Raw genomic sequence first — 25,948 nt, 5'->3', positions numbered from 1 at the left:
GCCCAACAAATTGAACCGCCATTTTATTACAAATACAACAACAACAAAATTATTGATAAATTTAAATATTTTCTTTTATTGTTTTTATTATGTTATAAATTTTTTTTTTATTTCTTCATCTAATTTATTTTTTTTTTTATTTTTATAATTTTTTCTTCTTCTAGCATGTTTGCTAGGCTTGCCTAGTGCTTTAATTATTTTGATTTTTTCTTTAGGGTTTAATAAAAGTGTGGAAGTTTGTTGTGCCATACCTTAACAGTTTTTGAATGTGTTGACCTCGAGAGTGGTGAGGACTGTAACGATATTCTAAAAAAAAAAAAGAATCATAATGTTCATTCTTCATACTATTTTTTTTTTTTTAAAGACACTCAATATTTTCCATCCGTTGGTGACATAATTAAAATATATATTTTTTATTAGCACTGCTATCAAATAAATGACGGCGACTTAAATAAAAAAATATGATTTTAAAGAGCACTACACAACTGGAGTAGAAAATTAGAACTGATAGCTTAATTTATGCATCCGTTGGTGACATAATTAAAATATATATTTTATTAGCACTGCTATCAAATAAATGACGGCGACTTAAATAAAAAAATATTATTTTAAAGAGCACTAAACAACAAGTGTACAAAATTAAATGTCTTTAAGTAAAAAATTATTACACTTACATAGCTAAGAATGATATAGTACTGTTGAAAACACTTCACTAGCAGGAGACGGTGTTTCCACTGGTAAAAGACGATCACAGACTGATGTTTAAAACACTCGACTAGGCAGTATTTATGCAGTCGAAAGGAGGTTATTCTCCTCCTCATATTATACTTTTAAAGACATTCACAACATATACCACTTCTATAGTGTTATTAAAAAAATTAAATCGACCTCGCTTGGAGAATATAGTTAAACGCCTATAGCAGTTAGGTTCCTCAAGGATTGTAACACGTAGCGCGCAACGAGTGGTAGGGTTTCTGTGATCCGTGGTTAGTTCATTGAATCGTATTTATAAATTATTTTTTTAGCTATTGTACAATGATTGTTACAATGTTACAACTGGAATGAATAAAAGAAGGTTAATTATCATTCTCATATTATTATTTCGAAGACACTCTACATGGTATTATAAAAACAGAATCATCCCACTCCGTACATATTTTCGCTTAAGTTATTTTTACCATACAAATTGAACGTTAGCACTATGGTGGGATATTTTTTATTTGTCAAGATTGGTATAAAACGAGAAAAAACATAAACATCAGAGTTATATTAACAGTAGTTGTGTGACAGTACAGTTCGAATTTATACTTTTTTTGTTTTTTTTTTTTTTTAAATAGTAAAATTATGTATTTTTTTATTTTTAGTCAACAATTTTTCAAAAAGCGTTAAAAGATGCAGTTATTATAGATGAAGCGAACTATGAAGAATCGATGCTGCTTTTACGTGACAATAATCAAAATTGCGTCATTAATATTAAAACACCGAGTCCAACGTCTTATATAATTATACAAGAATATTTGGTAAATGATGTATTAGGATTATCCTATAGTGAGAGGTGAGAATTTTTTTTTTATTTTGGTACCAAAACGTAGCATAATTAATTTTTTTTATAGATGGCGAAAAGTGAACCGATCTGCTAAAATTGGTCTTACAAATAATAAGGCGAATTCTAAAATCAACAATTTATTGAAAAATCTATTTGATGAATTAGGAGAAAAATTTTTATCAGATGAATCTCGCACAATAAAAATGACAAAGGAATGATATTATTACAGCTATATCAACTACTTTAAATACATGATGGTAGAGGTTCTTTTCATAATAATAATATTAATATTGTATGGTATTAACGTAATGATATATTGTTAAGACGAGTTATATTTTTTACTTATATACCATTGTTTTTTTTTTTTCAGTAGTATAGCAATAATAATAATGGTGGAGAACATTTCATTATAATAATAATATTGTATGATTTTAACGTAACGATATACTGTTAAGATAATATTATATAGTATTACAATAAAATATTTTTAATTAGAAATCATTGTTTTTTTTCAGTAGTATAGTAAAGGTATATAGTAATATCAATGTTTATTCACGTGTGAAGAAAGTTAATTAGACGCTCGAACATTACCCACATAAACCGCATAAACCCAGATCACGCAACGCATAGAATACAACAAACCACAGGGTTCCATTGACGCGGTGTGTCTTGTTCAATGAATCGTAGTAATTTTTTTGTGTAATGGTTGCTATGACTCAAATGATTATACTTATTACAAGGCGAAATTGTTTCACTAAAAAATAAGTAGGGTTTTTTTTTTTACTATCAAACTTAGTGTATGAGTAAGAGCTGTTAGTTCAAAATGGACAGCGATTCCTATCCATCGTCTGCTAGAACGGTAAGGCGTTTCAAACGACGGCGGCGACCGCGTAAAATCCGAACACAACGGCGACGGATAGGTTCTTACACATCTCTTGAGACTGATACTACCGCATCGCGAAGTCGATCGGTAAGTGTTAATTCCAGTACTAGTTTTTTTTTCATTATCACCCCTACGTCAACGGTCGCTCTCGTCGACTTCATATTCTCCTTGGAGCTCGAGTAGCGACGTGAAGTCTTTTCATAGCAAATCAACACTGTGGTTGGAATGTAAGTTTTTTTTTTATTTTACCCATCGTTAGTAAACATATGAGCGCGGCGCTCACACAGAGCACATTTTAGGGTTTTTTTTTGTACTATACAATTTTTTTAAAAAATAAACTTACTAGTTTTTTTTATTTTTATTTATTTTCTAATAATAGTAATTACAAAAAAATATATATTATCAATTAGTAGTGAGTAAAAAGATACATATTTCTTTGTATGATTCAATGTTCTGAGTTTAACTAGTAATTAATAATAATGGAAAAAGTTTAGCAATCGTGTTCTACAATATAGGTTTACCAATGATGGGTTAATAAATGAATATTAACATTTTTTTTTTTTTAAAAATAAGTAACGTACTTTTTTTTATTTAGCGGATACAGATGACCAACGTGGAATTGGAAATTGGTCTACATCAGAATCATCAATAGTTTCGCTAGCAGATTCCTGTAAGTTAATTTTTTTTTATTTGAAATAAAATAATATTTCCTTTTTTTTTTTTTTTTTTAAAAAAGGGTCATCAACAGATGTTACTTATGAATCGGATGCAGACTTGTTACCTCCACTTCTGCGTCTTAATCAGCCAGCTAATGGTGGAGGACATATTTCATTATAATAATAATATTGTATGATTTTAACGTGACGATATACTGTTAAGATAAGATTATATAGTATTACAATAAAATATTTTAATTAGAAAAAATATGTTTTTTTTTCTAATTGTTTTGTGTGTTTACCGTGTTTCAATTTTGTAACGCACTACCGATGTTTAAAGCAAGCTGTGACCAACGGGTTAATTTTACGAAAAGTTCATCGCGTATTACGGTTTAGCCAAACTACGTGGATGGCCGAATTTATTCAATTCAACACTAAACGACTTCGGGCAAGTGCGCGCACAAATGTTTGAAATTAAACTTATTAAATTTTTAAACAACTCTATATTCGGCAAAACTTTGGAAAACCGGAGAAAAGAATAAACGTTAGACTCGTTAGCGATTGGGCAAATTTAAGACAAAAACAGGGGGCTAGTGTCTTGATCGCAAAACCTACTTACGACAGCTGTACAATTTTTAATGATAACTTGGTTGCGATACAAATGCGCCGAACCGAAATTTGCTACGATCGGCCTTGTTATGTAGGCTTTGCGTGTTCTAAATTGGCAAAACTAATTCTTTACGATTTCCACTATAATTTCATTAAACAAAAGTACGGTGATAAAGCTGTACTTTTGTACACAGATACGGACTCCCTATATTATTCAATTGAAACGCCGGATGTTTATAAAGATATTCGTGATAATTTAAATTTATTTAACACTAGTAATTACCCGCCCCAAAATAAATATAATATTCCGCTAGTAAACATAAAGTGCCTATACAAAATAAAAGACGAATTAAGTGGCACATTGTTTTTGATTTTTATCGGTATTCGAATCAAGTCTTATTATATACGGGCCGACGGGGTGGGGGCTGAAAAAAAAATGTTGAAAGGTATCCAAAAGGCTGTCGTTCAGCAAACTATTGCCGAACGCGATTATTTAAATTGTACATCACTCCAGAGCGTCAGGACTATGCGAAAAATGTGCTTGTTTTAATCCAAAAAGCATAAAATATACACACAAATTGTATCAAAAGTAACTATGACTCACGATGATGATAAACGATACCAATTGCCTGATAGTCACCATACTCTTTCCATGGGGCTGGGGCATATTATTATGCCCCAGCGTATATTATATTATTATTATTCTATTATCGACGACGACGACTACGACAAACTTATGGATATCCAAACGGCTTGATAAAAAAAAAATCACTAACGAGAAAAACATTTATTCTATAAACAACCGAACATATACGTTTTCAATCGCGCACAACACTAACGGTCACACAGAACGCAAATGATCCAAGTGCAATTAATGAAGAAACTTACCCTCATGCTCTGAATAATAATTTGCATGATGAAATAAATATTAATGCTGTTAACAGTAATGTTTCAGATGAAACAATACATTCTGAAGTTACTGACAATAATGTCCCAGATGAAACAATACATTTTGAAGCTATTGACAATAACGTTCTAAGTATAGTAAATGTTGAAGCTCCTGAGTTACCTGATTCAATAGTCAAGTATATTCAAATAGATATCACAAAGATGTGTAAAATGTGTATGACATTTTTGTTGATGATTGGTTGTTGGGGTACAATAGCATAAAGTTTATTTATTTGTAAAGTTACCAAAGTTGGGTTTATTGAGTTTGAAGAATGAGTTTCTTAGGAAATAACCATCTCAACAAAAAGATACAAAATCAATGCTTTTTGTACATCCACCTGTCCCAGATGTGTGTGAATTTATGTACGATCAAATTATTAAAAAGATAGATCCTCCTACAGTATTAAGACGATGAATTTATCAGTTTACTGCTATGTTTTAAATTTACTGCTGTCTTTTTTATTTAATGTACTACTAAAACGTTACCATTCATTTTTAGTTTTGTTTTTTAAGAATCAAAGAATGATCTTACTTGAAAGACTTACAAAACTATTTGTTGAGACTGACACATTTTGTTATACCATTTATTAATTGTTAAGTAATATATTCGTAACTTGTTGAAACTGATTTATAGTATACATTTCATATTTTAAATTGTTATACTTTATCTATAATAATTGTTAAAATTGTTCTTTTATTTTTATGGATTTGCCAAGGGTATTGCAATGTTTATCATTAAAGTAAATGTTATGTATTAAATACATTTTGAAATTCATTTTTTCATCCCTTTAAATGTGTGGAAAAAGTGCCCGTTGGCTTACCAAGGACGTTGATTTGCTACACACACACACACACAGAAGATTCGAAAGATATAATAACGTATGTTATATGTTTTAAAATATACTAATATTTTTTTACTATATTTATCAAACACAATGTGTTGTCCTAACGATAATCATGATACTGAACAAACTATACTTTTTTAAGATCTTTTAAAGTATATTTATTCTATCATATAAAGATAATTCATTATTCGACCAAGGTATAGATATGTCTAAATTGTATACAGAAGATGAGGTTCTATTAAATATTATCAGGCAGAATTATGGTTATTATAATTTAGATCTAGAATCTAGAAGTATGATTAATTTATTTGGGGTTAGAAATAGGTTAATATTTCCCGATTTTTTTGTCACTGTATGCTCACAACAGTGTGTAAATCAAATTTAAATGATTCAAATGACAATCACCGATTAAACAGAAATAATTGAAATTAAATATGAAACAGTTAAAATTAACCAATATTTAATGTTTTTTTATTATCTAATTTTGGCTCTCGCCAAACCGTTTTCAACTCCGTTTTATAGATTCTTATCGTTTTTTACAAACAAGTTTAGAGAAATTGGCTCAGACGCTCACCCTGGATGACTTTATAGAAACCAAAAAAGTATTCACACAGCACTTGGAACTTGCAACGAGGAAATCTGTATTCCCTTACGAATACGTCGATTGTGTTGAAAAGCTGAATGATACAAAGTTGCCCGACATCAATGCATTTCATAGCTCACTGACCAACAACACAATAACTGAATCTGACTATGAACATGAGAAAAAAATGAGGGACACGTTTCTGTGTAAAAACCTCGTGGTAAATACAGTGATAATTATCTACTAGTCGATGTTATGGTAAATAAAAATATTTTCTCACAACATTTACAATCATTACTTATGTGTGTGTGTGTTTTAATCAGGTTTTGGTCGATGTGTTTGAAAAGTTCCGTGTAGTGTTTGGAGAACTACTAGTTAGATCCTGGTCACTATTACTCATGCCCAGGTTGTATAGTAATATTATTTAAAACAAAAATTAAATTACAAATTTATACATTTATATAGGTTTGTCGTTTGACTCCATGTTGAGATATACAGGAGTGAAACTACAACTATAAGAGACTATGATATGTTATTATTATTTCAATCTTCAATTAGAGGGGGATTAACAACCAGATGATGACCAGATTGATGGGTCAACGAGAGACATTCAAGAACCAATCAACCTACAGTACTTGGACGCCACGAATTTATACGGGACAGGTGATATATATAAATATATAATTTAATAAATTATATAAATTCAATGTATATTAATATGATTTAGCTGTGATGGAACCTATGCCATCCGGTGAGTTTGAATGAGATCTTAGCCACAAAAGACAACAGTGATTAGGGATATCTCGTGGGGGTTGATGTTGATTACCCTCAAAATTTACACGATTTTCACAATGACTCAACGTTTTTGCCAGTCAACGAGCGACCACCACTAAAAGAATCCAAGTATAATAAACTAATGACAACTCTCAATAACAAAAGCAAATACGTTGTACACTACAGGGCTCTGAAGCAAGCAGTCGAGCACTGTCTGACTGTAACTCGCTTGTACAGAGTTTTTTTAAATATTATTCAATAATTTTAATAAATGTATTATGAGTATTACTAACGGATACATACTACACTCCCAATATAACTACACGTCATGTCTAAAAAAAACGATCACACTATCTTAAATTATATAACTCGTCATAACGTTTTGCTTGCCGTCCGGCTGGCGGGTCAAAATGGGATGGAACACTGCCCCCCTCTGTGGAAAAAAGCCCAAGCCCCTCTAGAAAGTGTCCAAGGGCTAAGGACAGTGGATCACGCGAGCCAAACCACAGTGCGCCACAGCACGACGATGACAACATGTTTAGTATTTTAATCGTAGTCATTTCATGGGCGTTGTTTTTTTGTAAGCCGGACGCAGTCTCAGCTGCTTTGGTATACGGGAGACACCCTTTTAAAGTATACCTAAGAATAGATTGTATTTTTTTTTTATGTTTTTGACTCCTACCTACTAAAGGAACCGTTCCGATGTTCGCGTTTTTCGGTCTGTACTGGAAATCAGAAATACCGAAACCAGAAATAGTCTACGTCAAAGCCCAATGGCTTATCGTATAAATTGTATTTATGCCTGCTCCTTAATGGAGTTTTTGGCTGTATACTCAATATGGCGGCGATCAGGAAAGGGACCGTTCCGATGTTCGCGTTTTTCGGTCTGTACTGAAAATCCGAAGAAATCAAAAAAGTCGGTAGTCAACAATTGAAACCGAGTCAAACTCCTCAAACTCAAAAGAAATCGTCATTCAGTATCGAACTTGATAAATTGGGACGTAACTCGGACGAGGACGGGAACAAAGAAAGTATTGAAACAGAAGAACTCTAAGTAAGAGCAAACGCAAGTTCCAGGTTCTCGACAATTACACAGTAGCCTACAACATGTTTATTATTATGTTCGTAGTAATTTCATGGGCGTCGTTTTTTTGTAAGCAGGACGCAGTCTCGGCTGCTTTGGTATACGGGAGACACCCTTTTAAAGTATACCTAAGAATAGATTGTATTTTTTTTTATCTTTTTGCCTCCTACCTACTAAATATGTACCATATGTATCATATTTATAGCCAGCTTTTTAGTGATGTCTCTGGTTGTGCATTCGATATCGTGGCGAAAGTAAGCAAAATATAAAAAGCAATTTAGTGTGTTGTAATAAATTAGTATGTATAGTGTGTATTGTATAATATTCACTATTTTCCTGATACGCAATCACTTTATACTTGATAATCTTGACCTTTTAAAACAATACTAGATTCATAGATTTTTAGCGATAGTGTAATCTAATCTTTTTGATTTTTTTTTTTTTAATATATTGTACATCATATACCCATTTGGAATATTTTTTTTTTATTACAGAATATTAATTTTTTTAAGCAGATACAAACAATTATCTTGTCTCTAAATACATACAACGATACCAATCTACCCCAGGTAGCAAGCATATATTTCGAAAACCGAGGACATACAAAAATAGCAACTACTTACTAGAACCTCTTAAATTGTTTAATTTATCTTTGTACCACCACTCGTTCAATTGAACAACTTGATATCTAGCGCATGTACTGGATTGTCAAGCACAAACTTTACTATAATAATGTAATTTATAATTTTTGAAATTTGTTATTACAGGTGCTGATATTTAATTCATACCAAAGGATTCAAAATTCACAAGCAGGAACAATCGTTGATAGTGTTACAACAAATTTAACTTAAAAATGTTGGGAAGAAAAGAACCCACAACTGTGTTTAAATGAAATACCAAATAGAAATATAGGCCTCTAGGGAAAACCATGTAAAAACCCGCAATATGCATCACTCAAAACATGTTCTTATGCGATGCTTTTTCTTTTGTGCCCGTACACGATACATCTTAATGTTGACATCAGGGCTATTTTTTTTCAAATAAAGTTAGAAAAAAATTTTACTTTTAGAAATATTTAGTTATCTTTTTATTTATAGTGCTGTGTACTCTGTATAACTATTACTTTATAATATAAGCTCACTGGTGCCAACCCTTAATACATACAATAAGTTTTCAACTCGATGAAGTTTCGAAGTTTTGGGTTCGACAACTAACGTTGAAAACAATCCTGTTCATGAGTGGCTGATTTTGCGGTTATAGCATTTCAGTTAATTTTGTCAATTTATAATATGTTATCATTATCATTATGTTTATGTTTTATTAGTCATATTATTTTAAACACTTTATTTTATTCAAATATTATGTTAAATAACAAGTAAAACATAATTTGAATTTAAGATAACCTACAAACTCGGATTAGCTATAGTAGTTGATGACTACATCAACTTGAGTTCGGATAAGTTCAGCCTAAACGATATCCTTTCTGCTCTGAGCGTTGACATATCGACGACTTGGGTAGACACTGAGATCATACCTCTTATGCTCACGTCAATGTCAAATGATCCCGTTCGGGCGTTTTTTACGTTTGGAACGTGTGCCTATGGAACATGATGTATCCATCTATCGCAATTGACTGTACGCCCACTTTGATGTTTATTCTATTTAACGCCTTATTGACGATAATGAAGAGAGATACTAGAAATTATTTGAATACGAACTTTTATGCGATTACTCGAAGCGAGGGTGAGGTTCTTGACGATTGACTAGTGTGATTCCTATAGATCAGAACGTTTGGCTTTCTCTATTCTATTGAACTCCCTATCCTGGAGTCGACGCCCACGCGACGGAGGATTCTTTCGCATTTTATATGATGTACATGCTCAACTGGCGGAACTCGGGCAACGGGTACGCTTGCTTGACTGTCGTTTGGGAGTGCACCCGGTGGCGTTGGGGGTCCTGATCGAAGCCTGGGAGGTGGACATGGCGGAATTGGATGCCCTTAGGGCAGACAATATGCTGTGGGCCGCCTACCAGCGGGGACTCAGAGCGGGCAGAAGGGAAATGGCTTCAGTCGCGGATCGCGTGAACCCCCACCACCTCGACGACAACCAACGTCGAGAGGAGCGCATCCTGAAGCTGGGAGACAATACCCCAGAGCCAATCCTCCCCCAGGAAGAGAAGGCAAAGGCGCGGTCAGGCCAACAATGGAGGCTGGAGGAACCAAAAAAAGAGGGGTCTCCTATGGACGTGTATGAGGCGGTACTGACGGCACCACCAACCGTTTTTTGTTTCTCGTTTTCTTTAAAAAGGAAACACGTTGAGTGCTGTTGAGCACTTGTTATATTATTATTATTTTATTGGTGTTTCGCCCAATTAAACGGACCCAGCCCACGTACGTTAACACCGAACGCGTTTATTTATTAATACCACATATTTATTCTGTGTTCTCTATTTCCCTTCTACCGAGACGCCGACCACCCCCACGTGTCGCGTCAAGTTGGACAATGGCAAATTGGGATTTACCGATAACGATAATGATAACAATAGGAATTTTTGTAATAAACCGGATAAATTAAAAGCCATACTATCGGAATTATATGACAGTCTATATGAATCGAACAATATACTTCATAGTAATTATAAAAAACCTTATATATCAATTTTAACCTAGGAACATAAACATTCAGTCGATTCATGTAGGAGATAAAGTTTTGGTGAGGAATCATGCGAAAAAACATTCCCTAAATGTAAATTGGTTGGGACTCTTTGAGGTAACTCAAACACATGATAATGTAAATATCACTATCATGAAGGGAAAGAAAGAAATTCAACTAAACAAATGTTAAGCAATTCTTTGAATAACTTAGGCATATGCATTCTCTATATAATTCTTTTATTCTTATATATATATCACTACTAATGCACAAAATTACAGTAGCAATTCGCCGGTTAATCGCATGCTAAATTTATGTAATAAAATTAATAATTTTGATTTTTTCATGGTTCAGCAACATATAATGCCATACGAAATATATATAATGTACACAACTTCAGTACGTTAACGCATCACATCATCGCAACCTGGATGGGAAGAAAGGCTCTAAACAGATTGCAGGTATGTATGTTATTTAGGCAATATTGAAGATGTTACTTGGTTTGGTAGTGATTATACGAGTTTGATGAATAGGGCCGTAACAAAAGAAGGTAATTTTGGCAGCGTCCACTTGCCACTCCGCCAAACTGGATGGGACCACGTTGAAACACAACGTTTACTGAATATAGGAAACTTTACAGAAGCCTTGGATATATTACATTATAGACACATACAAAACAATTTTTGGGACGTTAACACATTTTTCTTCATCCTTAGAAAATGTATTCAATATTATTTAAGTAGGTCAGTAAAAACAACTACCTGACAGAGAACTCTCATACGGCAATGCACTATTGAACCATAAAATTCCGATCGATAATAACTTTGGGACACAAATAATTGTACAACTATAATATTTAAGCAATAATAATGAGAGGATCATTGCAATAATAATTTATTTATTATTTGGAAACATTATTTTTTTATTAAGACTGCTTATGAACAATACTGGCTACCTTTTATCGAATAGATATGTCTAGGTTAATTAGCAAGGTTTTCATTCAACATATTGAAGAAATATGTGAAACACTATAGAAACCGTGGGTCAGTACTACTAACACAATAATAAAAATCTAAATAAAACTGTTACAGTCGTATAGAAGTTAATAAATTATAATATAATCATCTAACAAATGTTAAATGTTAAAAATGATCTAAAATTTAATAACATTACAAGAGAGTACATGCTTTAAACACCACATACTATTCATTGTAGTATGTTCCATTTTTTTTTTTTTAACCGATAATCTATAATTTGTTGAAACGTGTGTAGTTTTACTTCCAATTATTAGAGAATAATTGCTCAGAATATATTTTTATGATAATCGTATGCATTAAAAATAAAACTACTCTTACATTTAAAAACTTTTTTTTTTATTTTCTTTTTCTCAAGCATATTTTTTTAGAAATAAAATATTTTAATTACGTTTTACTGTTTTTCAATAAAAAATAATTTAAATTGTTTCTTTTTTTCTAACAATTTTTTAATGTAATTTATGTTATGTCAAGTTGTAACACTGTCACGTTCGTAATGATGTTGGCTAGCTAAGTTCAGTTTTTTTTTTCTTTTTACGTTTCTGCTAATCGCCTTTATTTTACTAAGAGCTTATTCTTTACACGACTTTTTTTGTCGGTGTTTAATGAAAATTTTGCAATCAATGGGCCAGTCAACATATTTTGAAACTTGGTGTTCGTATTAAGAGAATACTGCCCGCTAGTTTTATAACAATAGCCAAGTCAGCAAATCATCTTGTATAGCGCGTAATCCTTGTACGAATGTAGCACACCTTACATATCATCAAAACACGTTGCTACCAATTTTAAAATTTTCAAAGCACATTTTTTAACAAATCAAGAGGAGTTCGTATTAAAAGAATACTGCCCGCTAGTTGTATATAAGTAGCCAAGTCAGCAAACCATCTTATAAAGCGCGTAATCCTTATACGATTGTAGCACACCTCTTTTATATGACCAGAAAACGTTGCTACTTTACTTTTACGCAATTTTAATTTTTTGATTTGACTCAACTTTTATCCGACAGCATTCACTCCTAACAAGTTACACTCTTGACACGCATAATTTCTATCTTCTACTATAATATTATCCATCAATATGTTACTAATGTAATAAAAAGGCAAAAACCAGTAAAATGTATTCTATACTTTACACAGCTTTCAAATTTAAGGTTTTTTTTTTTTTATATATAAGTAGTCAAATTTAATATGCATACGATTATTTTGTAGTTTTTATTTTCCAAACTACTCTACTAAATTTTCTAATTTTTTACGTTAATAACAAATGTTAGATTTCAGAAAACTTGTTTTTCATTGTAATGCTTAAAACATGGACTACCAAAAAAGCAAAATAATTTTCATTAGTGGTAAAGCCACTTTATTATTTTCGATAATCGGTAACCAGTAGTATAATAGTCAATAATAGGCATAAACAAGTATTATTAGAACTCAAAACTACCTTAACTTTAACTGAATTATGAAATTTCTGTACTTTTCCTACTAATGGGCCTTTGTTTTATTTCCTTGTATTATAACTCAGAAAATAAATGTACAATATTTGTATAACAACCTTAAAGAAATTTTACTTAAAAAAGACCTCAAAAATGTTGTCAAAATTAATGGACAATATTTTTTTCAAAATAATTCAATGTAATATTAAAGTCTTAAAAAGTAGAGCAGGAATAATCTAATGTGAGACATATTTTAACTTGGTACTTTACTAAAAAAACAACACTTCATGGCTCAATTGCATAAGACCGCTTCTTTTATAAACGGTCTTCTGAGAAATTTAGTAACTAATTGTGTAAGGGAAAACTGTTTACATGTTGTAAGTAAACATTTACGTGTTTTTGTCAATCTATATAAACACAAGACGGTAGGATTTCATAACTTACAAGTACAAAAAACACCATATGGCTTTCAGAAATAATTACAGATGAGCAACAACAAAATCAACTACTAAAGACATATTAGAAAATGTAAATACTATGAATAGTGTATACCTAAAAAAGGTAGTAAAGTAGCTTTTGATATTTGTGTAACACGCCAATATGGATTCAATAGATTTGAATGGATTTGATAAATTCATTGAATTGGAGACAGATGTGGTGTACCCTTTCGTCGAAAAACTGGTGCTGTTTGTGTATAATTTTTTGAGGGTTCACGTTTGGACACCGATGTGGAGATATTTTTGTGTTAGATTGGGATTTGACGAGGACTCAACCGTTATGTCAATACTAGTCCAGACGAGAATGCTTGAAAGTTTTATAACAGCAGTGCTGCTTGTTGCGTATGGAATTAATTTTAACAGGATGCTTGCTATTGTTTTCACATTGCATGTGTTCGTTCATATGTTGAATAAATAAAACACACCGTAGGTCTAAAATTTCTTTACTTATGTATTTATATTAGCCATAATCGAATTTAAACTTTTAAATTATCGTTTCTGGTGATACACCCGACCTGAATATTTTAATTATTGCTTACCAACTTTTAAAACTAAATAAATAAATAATTCATTAAAATGTCTAAATGTTTGCATTTGATGTTTGTAATTGTCACAGTTGCACTGTCCTTTTCTGTTTGGTGAGCTGTTGACATATCAACCAATACTTCATACATAATAGCTTCCAAACATGTCATCAACGTACATAACTTTGGATGTGACAAATTTGGCCACAAAAAATTTTATGTTACATGGACAAATAATAAAGCAATGAATATTACATCGTTTTATCCTGATGGGTACATTGGAGTCAGTAATGGTACCGATATTATTGTTGGTACTAGTTATAACATGATTACAAGAAACCAGTACGTGCAATACACAACAGTGTTACCAGGACAGGATAACGATGGACTGTTCATTGAGACATGCGAAAAAGTGACATATGAGCATCGCATTGACTTAGGTCTGTTTGCAATACTTGTAAGCGTTATATACGTATTGGTGTTGGTTTTGTATTATGTGTTGATTATTAAATGTTGTGCGCATAATGATTATGAAGGTATAAATTAGCTCATAATTATCGTTCCACTTATCATTTTACTTTATCAATTGTTTCTTAATAACAATTTAAAATGTCTGACACCCAAACTACTCCAAAATCTGACTCCCAAGGCAACAACAAACAAAAAACCAGGATTTTCTCACAGAAACCTAATCCTGATAAAGTTGCTGCGGACCTTGTAAAGAAGCTGGACAATACATTGTCCAAGTATGTTAAAGTTGCCAACGACGCTAAAAGAGACTTAGACAAAAAGAAAGGCAAGCCAAAACAACCGGTCGCAGAGAAACAAAACTCTATAGACAGTATGATACGCGATATGGAGGAACAAGGCCTAGTCGAACCGAGCACATCGCCCTGGGCCGCCCCTATAGTATTAGCCAAAAAAAAAGACGGGTCCCCCCGACTCTGTATAGACTATAGGCGTTTAAACAAGGTCACCGAATCAGACGCTTACCCCATGCCGCATTTGAACGAAATGATTAGAAACATGCGGGGGCGAAAGTATTTAGCGTTTTGGACTTAAAATCTGGCTACTGGCAGGTCTCCCTAAGTCCAAGTGCGTGTAGATACACTGCATTCAGAACGCGAAGAGGACTCTTTCATTTCAGAGTACTTCCGTTCGGCTTAAAGAAATCCCCTATGACATTTGTGAGATTAATGAACGAGGTACTTAGAGGATATTTAGATGAATTCGTTCAGGTATACTTGGATGATATAGTAATATTTTCCAATAACTTGCCCGACCACTTAGACCATCTCTCGAAAGTTCTCGAACGGCTCGAACGTCATGGACTAACGTGTCATCCTAAGAAATGCAAATTAGGAACTCCCGAAATTTCATTTTTGGGGCACTTAATTAGTTCGGAGGGAATTCAAAAACAACCGGAGAAATTATCAGCGATCAGAGACTTTCCGACACCACGGAAAGTTAAAGATCTACGTAGGCTCTTAGGCGTATGTAATTGGTATAGTCAATTTGTCGACAACTACTCCGACACGATTGAACCTCTAACCCGCCTATTAGGACATGGGGTAAAATGGCGATGGGAAAGGATAGAACAAGACGCCTTTAATCAAATAAAGAATGCTTTGTACCATTCCCCAAAGTTATCTTCTCCCGACTACGAACGCCCATCTGTTCTGTCTGCAAACTGATGCAAGCGACATAGGCGTAGGTCCTTGGGTAGAAAATTTTCCAAAAATAATATTCTTCATAGAATTAACGAGGTTTGCCTATGAAAACTAGACTGTCTGTCCGCGGATTGAAGATGGTCAACATGGAACACTTTATAAAGCAGTTCTAAATCCATGAATGTACATGGAAGAAGACACACAAAGATTAAAAAAATAATGAAAACCATGATATACAAAAAATTAAACACATCCTAAGGAGTATGATGCAAGAAGCCAATAATAACATCACTATTAAACTCACAGCATCTTATTTAAAAACAATTGAGAAAAGATTCCCATGATCATAGTAGTGTTTTACCTAATGTAAACTGATTCACTTTTCGAATACTCCCATAACTCATTTACTATAAGAAAAAGGCATTACAGGACTAAGAATATGTTTAAATACAGTTCAAGGAAAAAAGGAGTTGTTTCTAGATTTAACACTAACTAAAAGTAGATTTTACAGTAACTTAGGATTAGCAATACATTTAACACTAGTAATTAGGTATATTAACATACCTAGGTACCTCACAAATACAAATGATACACGGCGTTGTATTTGTTGTTGGCACAATCAGTTGTCGGCCAGCATTCCTTTGTACTGCGAAACGAACGATCATCTTTAAACACTTCCATGACATTAATCTTTAATCTTATATCCGTACTTCCAATCAATACCTAAAAACAAGAAGTTGGCCAAATTTAACTATGTTCATATTAAATACGCATTCAACGTATACAAGATATTATATATATATAGTGTGAATATTTTTATTGAATATTTTTTTGGACCCTATATACCTTGGCTTAAAAAATATTCAATAAAAATATTCTTGTTTTAGTGTAACTTATTTTTTAAATTAAAACCTTGTCGAAGAATTTTTATAGTCCATAAAAAATGTAACATTTACTTAATATTGTTATAATTAACCTGAATGATATAACCATATATTGGAAATTTTACATGGATGTCTAACCATTTAGTATAAATTATAAAAAAAAAGGATTTACATTTGACCCTACGACAGTGATTATTTTCATAAAATTTTTGATAAGTCGGTAATATAATTAAAATCAATATTTCACAAAATATATAGTATCTCCAGTGTTATATTAAGGTATTTGTACAAAAGTAAAGTAATATTTATATTCAAAATTACAAAGGCAAAAATTTGTTTATATGTGTAAATAAAATAGAATATCTAAAAAATATTCTATTCGAGCTGTGAAAAACGGTCGTCGTACATCCATATACTATAATCAATAAATGATAAGAGCCAAACCAACAAAGGAGTTTTTTTAATCAAAACAGTATCTTTGAAAATATTATAATAAAGTTTCTTTTGCAGATAGTAACAGGTCAAGCTGCACATAAAAAGTAAATTCAGGACTGTCCTGTAATTTAGAAACCTTTATTATGATTTGAAGATAAACAGATAATTTGTAAATATTTTAATAATTTTCTTGTCTAGAAATATTAGGTAAAATGAGGTTAATGGTACCAATTTATTTAACAAGTTGGCAGCGGGAGCCTATTTCAAATGCCTGTAAATTATAGCGTTCCTAACAATCTTAATAATGAAAATCATACTTCTAGCGACAACTAACATAATTTTGGTATCAATCAATTCATTAGAATAAGAGGAATCTAAAACAATTATCTAACTGACGGGTGTCACCTTGTGTGCAAAGAATGGTTTAAAAAATGTAATTATTTCTGGACAATGGGTGGCACCAGTAACTCCAGTTTTATTGGAGGTTTTTACCATCATAATCAAATAACCTCAGTAATAAAGAAAACAAATATTCAAAACCTTCACAAGCCGTATTCAATTTAATAAAACCCATCTAAAACTGAAGTGTAACAGCTGATAAGAATACATATGTTACTATTTGTTATCTTAACGCAGCGATAGCCGACCGGTGGCGTGCACTGTGCAGTAGTGGTTCTGTGAGAGTAGAGAGCGGTCTACGCGCTTAGTACCGTGTCTGGCCGTAATTTGTTATACTTATAATTGTAATTTATGTTAAAATAAATGTACACTAGTTCAACCTAGGTCGTCTCAGTCATTTTGTTTAAATATATTTGTATTATTGGGTATATCCGTGTTAAAAAGTTAACACATTAGACAATTAGTTAATGTTTTATTAAAAACTTTTGAAGAAAAAACTAGGCTACATGGGAACTATGAAAAAGAATAAACAAGAAAAATCTCCTTCATTCTTACATAAAAAAAAAAAAAGACAGTAGGAATAGTTTAATATGGATTTACAAAACGCATAACAATGGTGTCAATAGTAACAAAGCCTGGGAAATCAATTATTTTAGTATCATCTATGCATCATCAAAAATGTATTGATAAAGAAAATCAAAAACTATAAATTATGTCATACTATAACTCAACTAAAGGAGAAGTTGAATTATTATACCGAGTGTTTTATGTAAAGGCTGGGGAATTGCCAAGTCTGACAACGGTTGGATTATCGGTGAAGTTTTTTTTGAATACATGGCAAATGTTTTTCACCCTTGGCTAATACAAAATAAAATAAAACTACCGGTCATTGACGGTCATCATGTAAGCCATCTGACTTATAACCTGAGTAAATTTTGTTTAGAAAATGGCATCGAGTTAATGGCTCTCTACCCAAATGCTACCCATATACTACAGCCTTTGGACGTTTCAGTGTTTGGTCCACTAAAAAAAGCTTGGGCAAATGCTGTTCATACATGGCGAATGAAGAACTTGGGTAACACTTTGACCAAAAACCAATTCGCCCCATTAATATCAGACACCCTAAATAATAACTTATCAAAAGATAATATTACAAATGGGTTTAGAGTGTGTGGAATGTACCCATGGGATTCAAACGCAGTTGATTATACAAAGTATGTTTCATCACACAGCTTAAACGAATCCCATGAAAATGATTCTCGAAGACTTGAATCTTTGCCAGCTATTAATAAACAAATGGTCAAGCAGTATTTAGAATCATTAATTGGGCCAGAAAAAATTAGCCAGTTCAGGAAAGCATATGAAGAAGGTAGAAATTGGGGTGGACAAATAGAGTCAACAGATTTGTACAATTTATGGACAAAAATGATTTATGAAGATTCTTTAAATAATTGTATAGGACCTCAGCCTTCAGTATATCGACAGTGTTTTGTAGAAAGGGCGTAACCCACCAAAAATCTAAAATAGACTTTTTGGTATCAAAATTTTCAAAAAAATTAGGAGCATAATCTGTAAAAAGGGCGTTCATGAACATAGACTCAGTATTTCACTATTACAATTATAGTACACACAGACGCCCATTTCACAAAAACAATTTTAATTTTTAAAACGTAGAAAGGGGGTATGCCACATATTTAACACTATACATTTTGTACCAAATGTATGTTCGGCATATTTTACACAAAAAACGTGGTAATATTATTTTTATCAACATAATAATGTGTTGAGGTTAATAAGATCTAAACGTCAGTTCATCATAATATATAAACTATGTGAGAAAGTTTGTGGTTAGCAATTTTTGCGGTAAAATAATAATAATGATAATGGTATGTACTCCCGCGTTGATCGTTCTTATTGTTTATTTTTCCTTAATGTTCTCAATTACAACGTCTGTCTGTATATATTTAGTCATTAGTTTTATTTCATAATAATAAAAAAAAATGAGTAATTTAAGGAGTAGAAGAATCCTCTCACAAACAATTGCAAGTACAATTAGTAGTGATTCAATTAATATTATAAAAGTGAATGCTTCTAACAATAACAGTGTCGTTTTAAATGAAAATAATGACGTTTTTGATATTATTTTAGATATTGAAAACATTGATCAGTTTGTTATGCTTAACGACAATAATATTGTAAATTATAATGATGATAATATTAATTTTAATACTAATAATAATTTGACTGATACTTTGAACTATATTGATGTGCCAGTTTCTTTTGAATCTAGTTTAGGAAATAATGATAATGATTTTAATAAAATTACATTATCTAATGAATATAATGTTTTAACTCCTGACAATAAAGAAAGGGTGGAAGTAGAAATTGTTTTGCCAGTTTCTCTTACTAATAATAATAACACTGATTCTAATATAGTCAATTATGACAATATTAATATTATAACTAATACCACAATAAATGAAAACGTTTTATTTAATGATAATGAACAAAGTCTGGAAGTGGAAGTTTTTGGGAAAAAAAAGAGAAAGAAAGATGATCGTGTTGTTAATATATTAAACCGAGAGAAAGGGAAATGTTATAAGAAAATAAAGCAAGATAACACTTTTGAGTTAGTTGCACAAAAGGAAATGAAACCAAATCCTTGTTTAAATAAAAAATGTTTAAATAAGTGTTCCTTCATAACTGAGGAGGAAAGGTCAGTAATTTTTAATAGATATTGGAATGAATTGGATCACAATAGAAAAAGAGATTATCTATTAAGTTGTATGAGTATGCAAGATGTCAAAAGGAATTATGTCTCCCATGTCAATAATCGTTCATGCACTTATAGTTACTCTATTGTTATTGACAATGTGCAAGTAAAAGTTTGTAGACAATTTATACTGAGCACATTGAATATATCTGAAAAGCTGCTTAGGTACACTCGGAATAACAAGTCTGACTTACTTTCAGCTAAATCTGATAATAGAGGTAGACAACCGTCAAAAAATAAAACTCCTCATAACCAAATAGAATATGTTGATAAATTTATAGAAAAGTTGCCAGCCGTTCCATCACATTACTGTAGAAGTTCAAGCAATAAAAAATATACAACAAATGATTTCCAAAGTTTAGAAAATGTATACAGGGTTTATAAAGAAGATTGTAAATTGAATAATGTTTTACCTGCTACTAGTGGTGTTTTTAAAAAGAGGTGGAACACAGAATACAATATTGGTATTCATGTTCCAAAAAAGGACAAGTGTACATTCTGTGAGTCATTTAAGAATAGCATTCAAAATGAAAGTGAACATTATATTTTATTCAATTTTAAATATTTATTTCTGTTAATAGATTTTTTTGTTTACTTATTGATGATGAACTTTTTTTAATGAAGCAACATAGTTTATAGACTTTTATTTAAAAATAATATTGTTATATTTTAATTATCTAGTAATTATATACAACTCAAAAGGAGAGTTCCTACACACCATTAATGTTATGTATACATTACTAAAAATTTATTATCCAGTGAAAGATTTTTTATTTACCTATTCATTTTATATTTTATTGATGTTGATCTCTTATAATAAAAGTTTTATAAGTCTAAGTATAATCAATTATAGTTTTCAATTATTTAAATTATCTAATTACTCTTCATAACAGGTTTATACAATACCAAAAATTTACTTATGAAACCAAATTAAATTTTAAAAAAATCTACCTACTTAAATAAAAAGGGCGATTAGAAATATAAAATTCAAGAAGGGCTTAAGCCACAAAAAAATTCTAAAATCAAAAAGGCGCTGGGAAATTAAAATTACAAGAAGGGCTTAAGCCACAAACGATCACTGAAATAAAAAGCGCTTGTAAATTAGAAACGCAATAAGGGCATAACCCACTTATACCTTTTTTTAAGTGACAGTTACAATGATACTCTATGTTTATATTAACTTTATTAATATAAAAATTATTTTCTTAATATTTCTATTTTCCAAAAATGTAATTTTGAGAACACTTTGATTAAAACTGTATTTTCTGCAATGTTTTTACTCTCCCGTAAACAATTATGAAAATGTGGGTTACGCCCTTTCTACAAAACACCGTCGATATGAAACACCCATAAAAAGTGCAGCCCATATTATTTCTTTTGAAAATGGTCAAAATAGTGATTTTTCATACACTAATATCAACTGAAAAAAGGCAAGATAAATTAGCCAAAATTATTTGTCCAGTAACAAATGGAGTAGATGTTCCTTCTTCATTTAAAAAACATTTGTTATGGCCAAAAACTCCTCCGAAAAAATGTTAGAAGGAAAATTAGAATGCCTTCAGTTGTAACATCAGACCAATTTCAGATATTTCACCTCAAAAAAGCCGAAGAAAAAAAGAAAGCAGAAGAACGAAGAATAAAACGTTTAGAAAAAGCTAAAATAAAAAAAAATAAACTTGGAAAAAAAAATAAAAAAGTTGTTAACGATTTAGAAGAAGAATGGACGTGTAAAGTTTATGAAGCTTAGTATTATTCAGAATCGATAAGAGGCTTAGCTAGAAAATGGATTGAGTGTGATGGTTGTTTGGCACAATATCACGTAGATTGTATACCAAAAAAACATAGGTCAAGTATTAATTTCAACGTATCTGAGGAATGTGTAGAATTTCTATGCCATTTTAGTGTGAATAGCGATGAAGAAGACAGTTCCTATTCTGACTAGTTTCACCAGTAAAATAAAAATAAAATTGCACCAAATGAGTTACTATCATCATCATTATTATTATTAAATGTATATGTATATTATTATTAGTCTATTACAAAAAGCATATTTATACTAAATTTAATGATCTCAAGGTTGAGACTGACTATTTGTTTAAAATACTTATTTAATAATTAAAATGTTGTTCATCTAGTAGGAATTTACAAATTTATGTAATGTTTAAGTTAATTTATGCAATATAGAAGAAGTGACATTTTTCTTTATTTTATTGGCATTTAATTGATAAAAAATATTTTTAAAAAAAGTGTCATTTACTGGGTTTTCTTGGTGTCATACACTAGAAAATTGTGTTATACACTAGGTCTATAAGGAAACTAATTGATCAATTATTTTAGCTATTAGAGTGAATGAAAACAACTCCGATTTTAGAATTTTATTGATGTATAGAAGTTGAACGACAATTTAATGTACTTGAACAGTAAAAATTCTTATCGGATTGGTATTTAAAAATGTGTTCTCTTATCAGGCCTGTTATACTGTCGTTCACTGGTATCATTCACCCTATTACATTTTATTTTAATCATTGAAACACCAGGATCCAGAGGGGAATGCAATATCGCTTTTTAAATGTAGCGGTGTATCACACTGCACTGTACCAGTAATGTCATATTTTTTCACTGTACCAGTTACGAATTAAGAAGTATACCAGATTGCAGTGAGAACAAATTATTTTAAATAGTTATCAAGTAGCTCAAAAATTAGTCACTTGTCAAATTTTTAAACATTGTACACGATTATGTTTATAGCAGCATTGTTAACGTTTAGGTGGCATTTAATGATGCTGAAACCAAGGAACGACTACTATTGTTTTGTTGTGTGTGAATGCGACTGTAAACTGTCCATTTGACTCGCCAATAATATGGTACATTAAGTTCAATAATAACCTTTAAACAACCAAGTTATTTGTTTTTGCTTATTGTTTATATGCTAATGGCATAATATTTTTTTGTTTGAAACGTTCAACTATTACCATTTAAGAAAACATACATACTATATTAGATGTACATATGGTTAAATCGAATGTTGGAAAACGAATACAGATAAAAATGTATGAAAGATATTTTTCCGTTATTAACATTCTACCTATTATACATCGGATTTTTTTTTTTTTAATCGTATCGACGATCAAGTATTTCAGATTTCATTAGACATTGAATATGAACACAGAATAATTGAAATCAGAATGGAAATATCGATAATTTACCATGGGAAATAAAGAACGCATAATCTATGACCTTCGGCCATGTTCTCGTGGCTGTTCTTTTATTCTTAAATCCAAGTACATTTTATTATTTTGTTTAATTCCACTGAGAAAATGGGCGCCGTATAACCTAACCCGCCTTATATTCGCACGTAGTCGTGGACACAAAAGGCAATAAAAATTCAATAAAATTGTCCTCGATTGAATTTCAGTATTCGGCAAATGTTTTAAAACAATTTTTAACCAAGAGACCGGAAAAGTGAAACAAATTCAATCAAATTCAAATCTACATACCCATCACACGAAACGAAGGTGCAGTCGAAAACCATTCGACGTTGGCGGCCATCTTGCCGTGTGCACAACAAATTTGATATAGGCATTTTTTTTTTCATACCGCAGTAAAAACTGTAATATTTGCGACGGAATTTCGAATACAGCCGCAAAAGTTAAATTAACATACAGGTACACTTCGACTTATGTTTTGAGTAAAAAAAGCAATACGATTATTAAAAAATTTAACGAAACTGAGAACAACGCGCATTCGATTCGGTACGTCGTTAGAATAGGCGAACCGCGAACGGCAACCGAATTTCAGCGGACGCCGAGCGAACAAAGCCCCTGACGGCTGGAACACGGAAATGGCGTCCGCAGTGATGGGCATAGACTATAGAAGCACAACCGAATACAAACTATCGATTAAATTATCCAACTATAATCGATAGTTTGCTTAGCAGTTGTCTTAGATATAATATCACATTATGTATGACAAATCAAACTATCGATTTTAGTGACATTATAGTAGTATATATATATATTTATTTCAATGGTTGTTGATGATCGGCTATGGTTTACAATCTTATTGCACGATTCGTACACGGTACACCCGCGGTATCGCAGTAGATGCGGTTGTTATCTCGAATAATGATAACATTGTTAAGAGCTATCGGCTGATAACCGCTGACGCACTGCGTCCTGTTCACAGATTGAAATTTGAACGATAGGCATATTAATGTTATTATGAAGTTCAACAAATTAAAAATTCTCCAATTTCACTATGTATTAAATGTTTATGCCTTCACACGTTATAAATTGTACTAATTAAAACAACATTTATGGAACGCACTTTTCTTCACCGGGCACACTATTTTTTACCTTATTTATTGTGTTGTAGTCTTTTCCAGTTCAAAAGTTATAGCTACTCAATCTTGGGGAATTATCGTTGCCCAACTTTGAGAGTAAACAGGCAAAATATGTTTACTGCAATCAGTGCAGTGACATCAACATTCACTCTTTTTTTTTTTATATAATATATTTTATTTCAAACCGAGTAGTCGAAGACATATTTTTTTTTTTTTTTGATCTCGATTACTATAATGGCACACCACAGAACTATGTTGTTACACGATGTTACTACAGTTAGCCCAGTGAATTTTCGACAAACCAACACAAGAACTAGTTGCCAGTTGAACTAGTCATAGTCACTGTACTCATTTATTCGCTCAAATGAAATTGCAATCCCTTCAACTGATGCTATATAAAATATCATAAGAAGGGATTTAAATATAATTATTTTGAAAAAACTTGTTTAATTTCTTAGCAACTTATATTAATACAAAAAGTTTAATTAAATTAAGTTGTATAAAATAATAAATTTAAATCAACAATAGATAACCTAGTATTTACCTTCACTAATAAATACTTAATAAGTAATAACTTTTCATATCTAGCTAATAAGGGTATGTATTTTACACACAGCTTGTAGCTGATAATTACAAAATATGTCAATGAGGTAATTTAGTTTGTTTTAACTTTCTACAATGTCAAAAGTCTATTATACCTAGATCATCAATAAATGAATAGTTTTTCATAAATCGTTATCAGTTTACAATCGTGAAAAATTCTGACTAAGTACGCCAACGTTTTAATTTAGTCAATGTTTAAACATATATATATACTTTGGTTTAAAAAAAAACTGCTGGAGTGGGGACGGAGTTATCTACAGGAATTATTATAACTAATAAAAATGATAAAATCACTTTTAAATAAACGCTTCTAAGCGAATCTGTGGATGCCTAGTCGATTCAAATCTAACCAAAATATTTTTATGGTAAAATCCTAACAACCTTAACATTTCTTTGTGTGTAATCTTAAAAATCAATTTAATTATAATTGTAATCATTTACAATTATTGTTAGTTATTATTTGCTCGATTAAAAAAAAAAAAAATAGTATTAAATACACAAATTTGGGCTGAAAATACTTTTATAGGCCAGCTGTGATAGAAATTTAACATTATTTTAGAAGGTGCTACCTGTTCAAAAACTCTGGGCTTATTACTTGTTCAACTAGTTTCTAGTAGTAGTGATGTATAAGTAAATATTAGGAAAACTTTTTTTGTTGAGGTATTTATTTAATTTATAGGAAGCTCTCCCACTTCACCAAAGACATTTTGCTTATGGTTTAAGATTTCTAAATCAGTAACCACTTTCTACTTTTCTAAACACAGCATATACCTACC

The 25,948-nt window shown here is 31.3% G+C and overlaps 1 long non-coding RNA gene across 1 annotated transcript; it reads right to left on the bottom strand.

The window, feature by feature from the left end:
• Positions 1-222: 222 nt before the first annotated feature.
• On the bottom strand, positions 223-24,121 carry LOC126845281 (uncharacterized). Its single transcript, XR_007686751.1, has 3 exons — positions 23,725-24,121; positions 16,301-16,459; positions 223-306 (listed from the first exon to the last, which is right to left on the bottom strand). It is a non-coding gene; the product is annotated as an uncharacterized LOC126845281 (long non-coding RNA).
• Between the last annotated feature and the right edge of the window lie 1,827 nt (positions 24,122-25,948).

Source organism: Adelges cooleyi, unplaced genomic scaffold (genome assembly GCF_023614345.1).
Source record: "Adelges cooleyi isolate 19-005CV unplaced genomic scaffold, UGA_ACOO_1.1 ACOO_flye_CR_arks_rails_tigmint_CR_PRNA_729, whole genome shotgun sequence".
NCBI classification, from domain to species: domain Eukaryota; kingdom Metazoa; phylum Arthropoda; class Insecta; order Hemiptera; family Adelgidae; genus Adelges; species Adelges cooleyi.
This window is presented reverse-complemented; position numbering and strand designations above follow the sequence as displayed.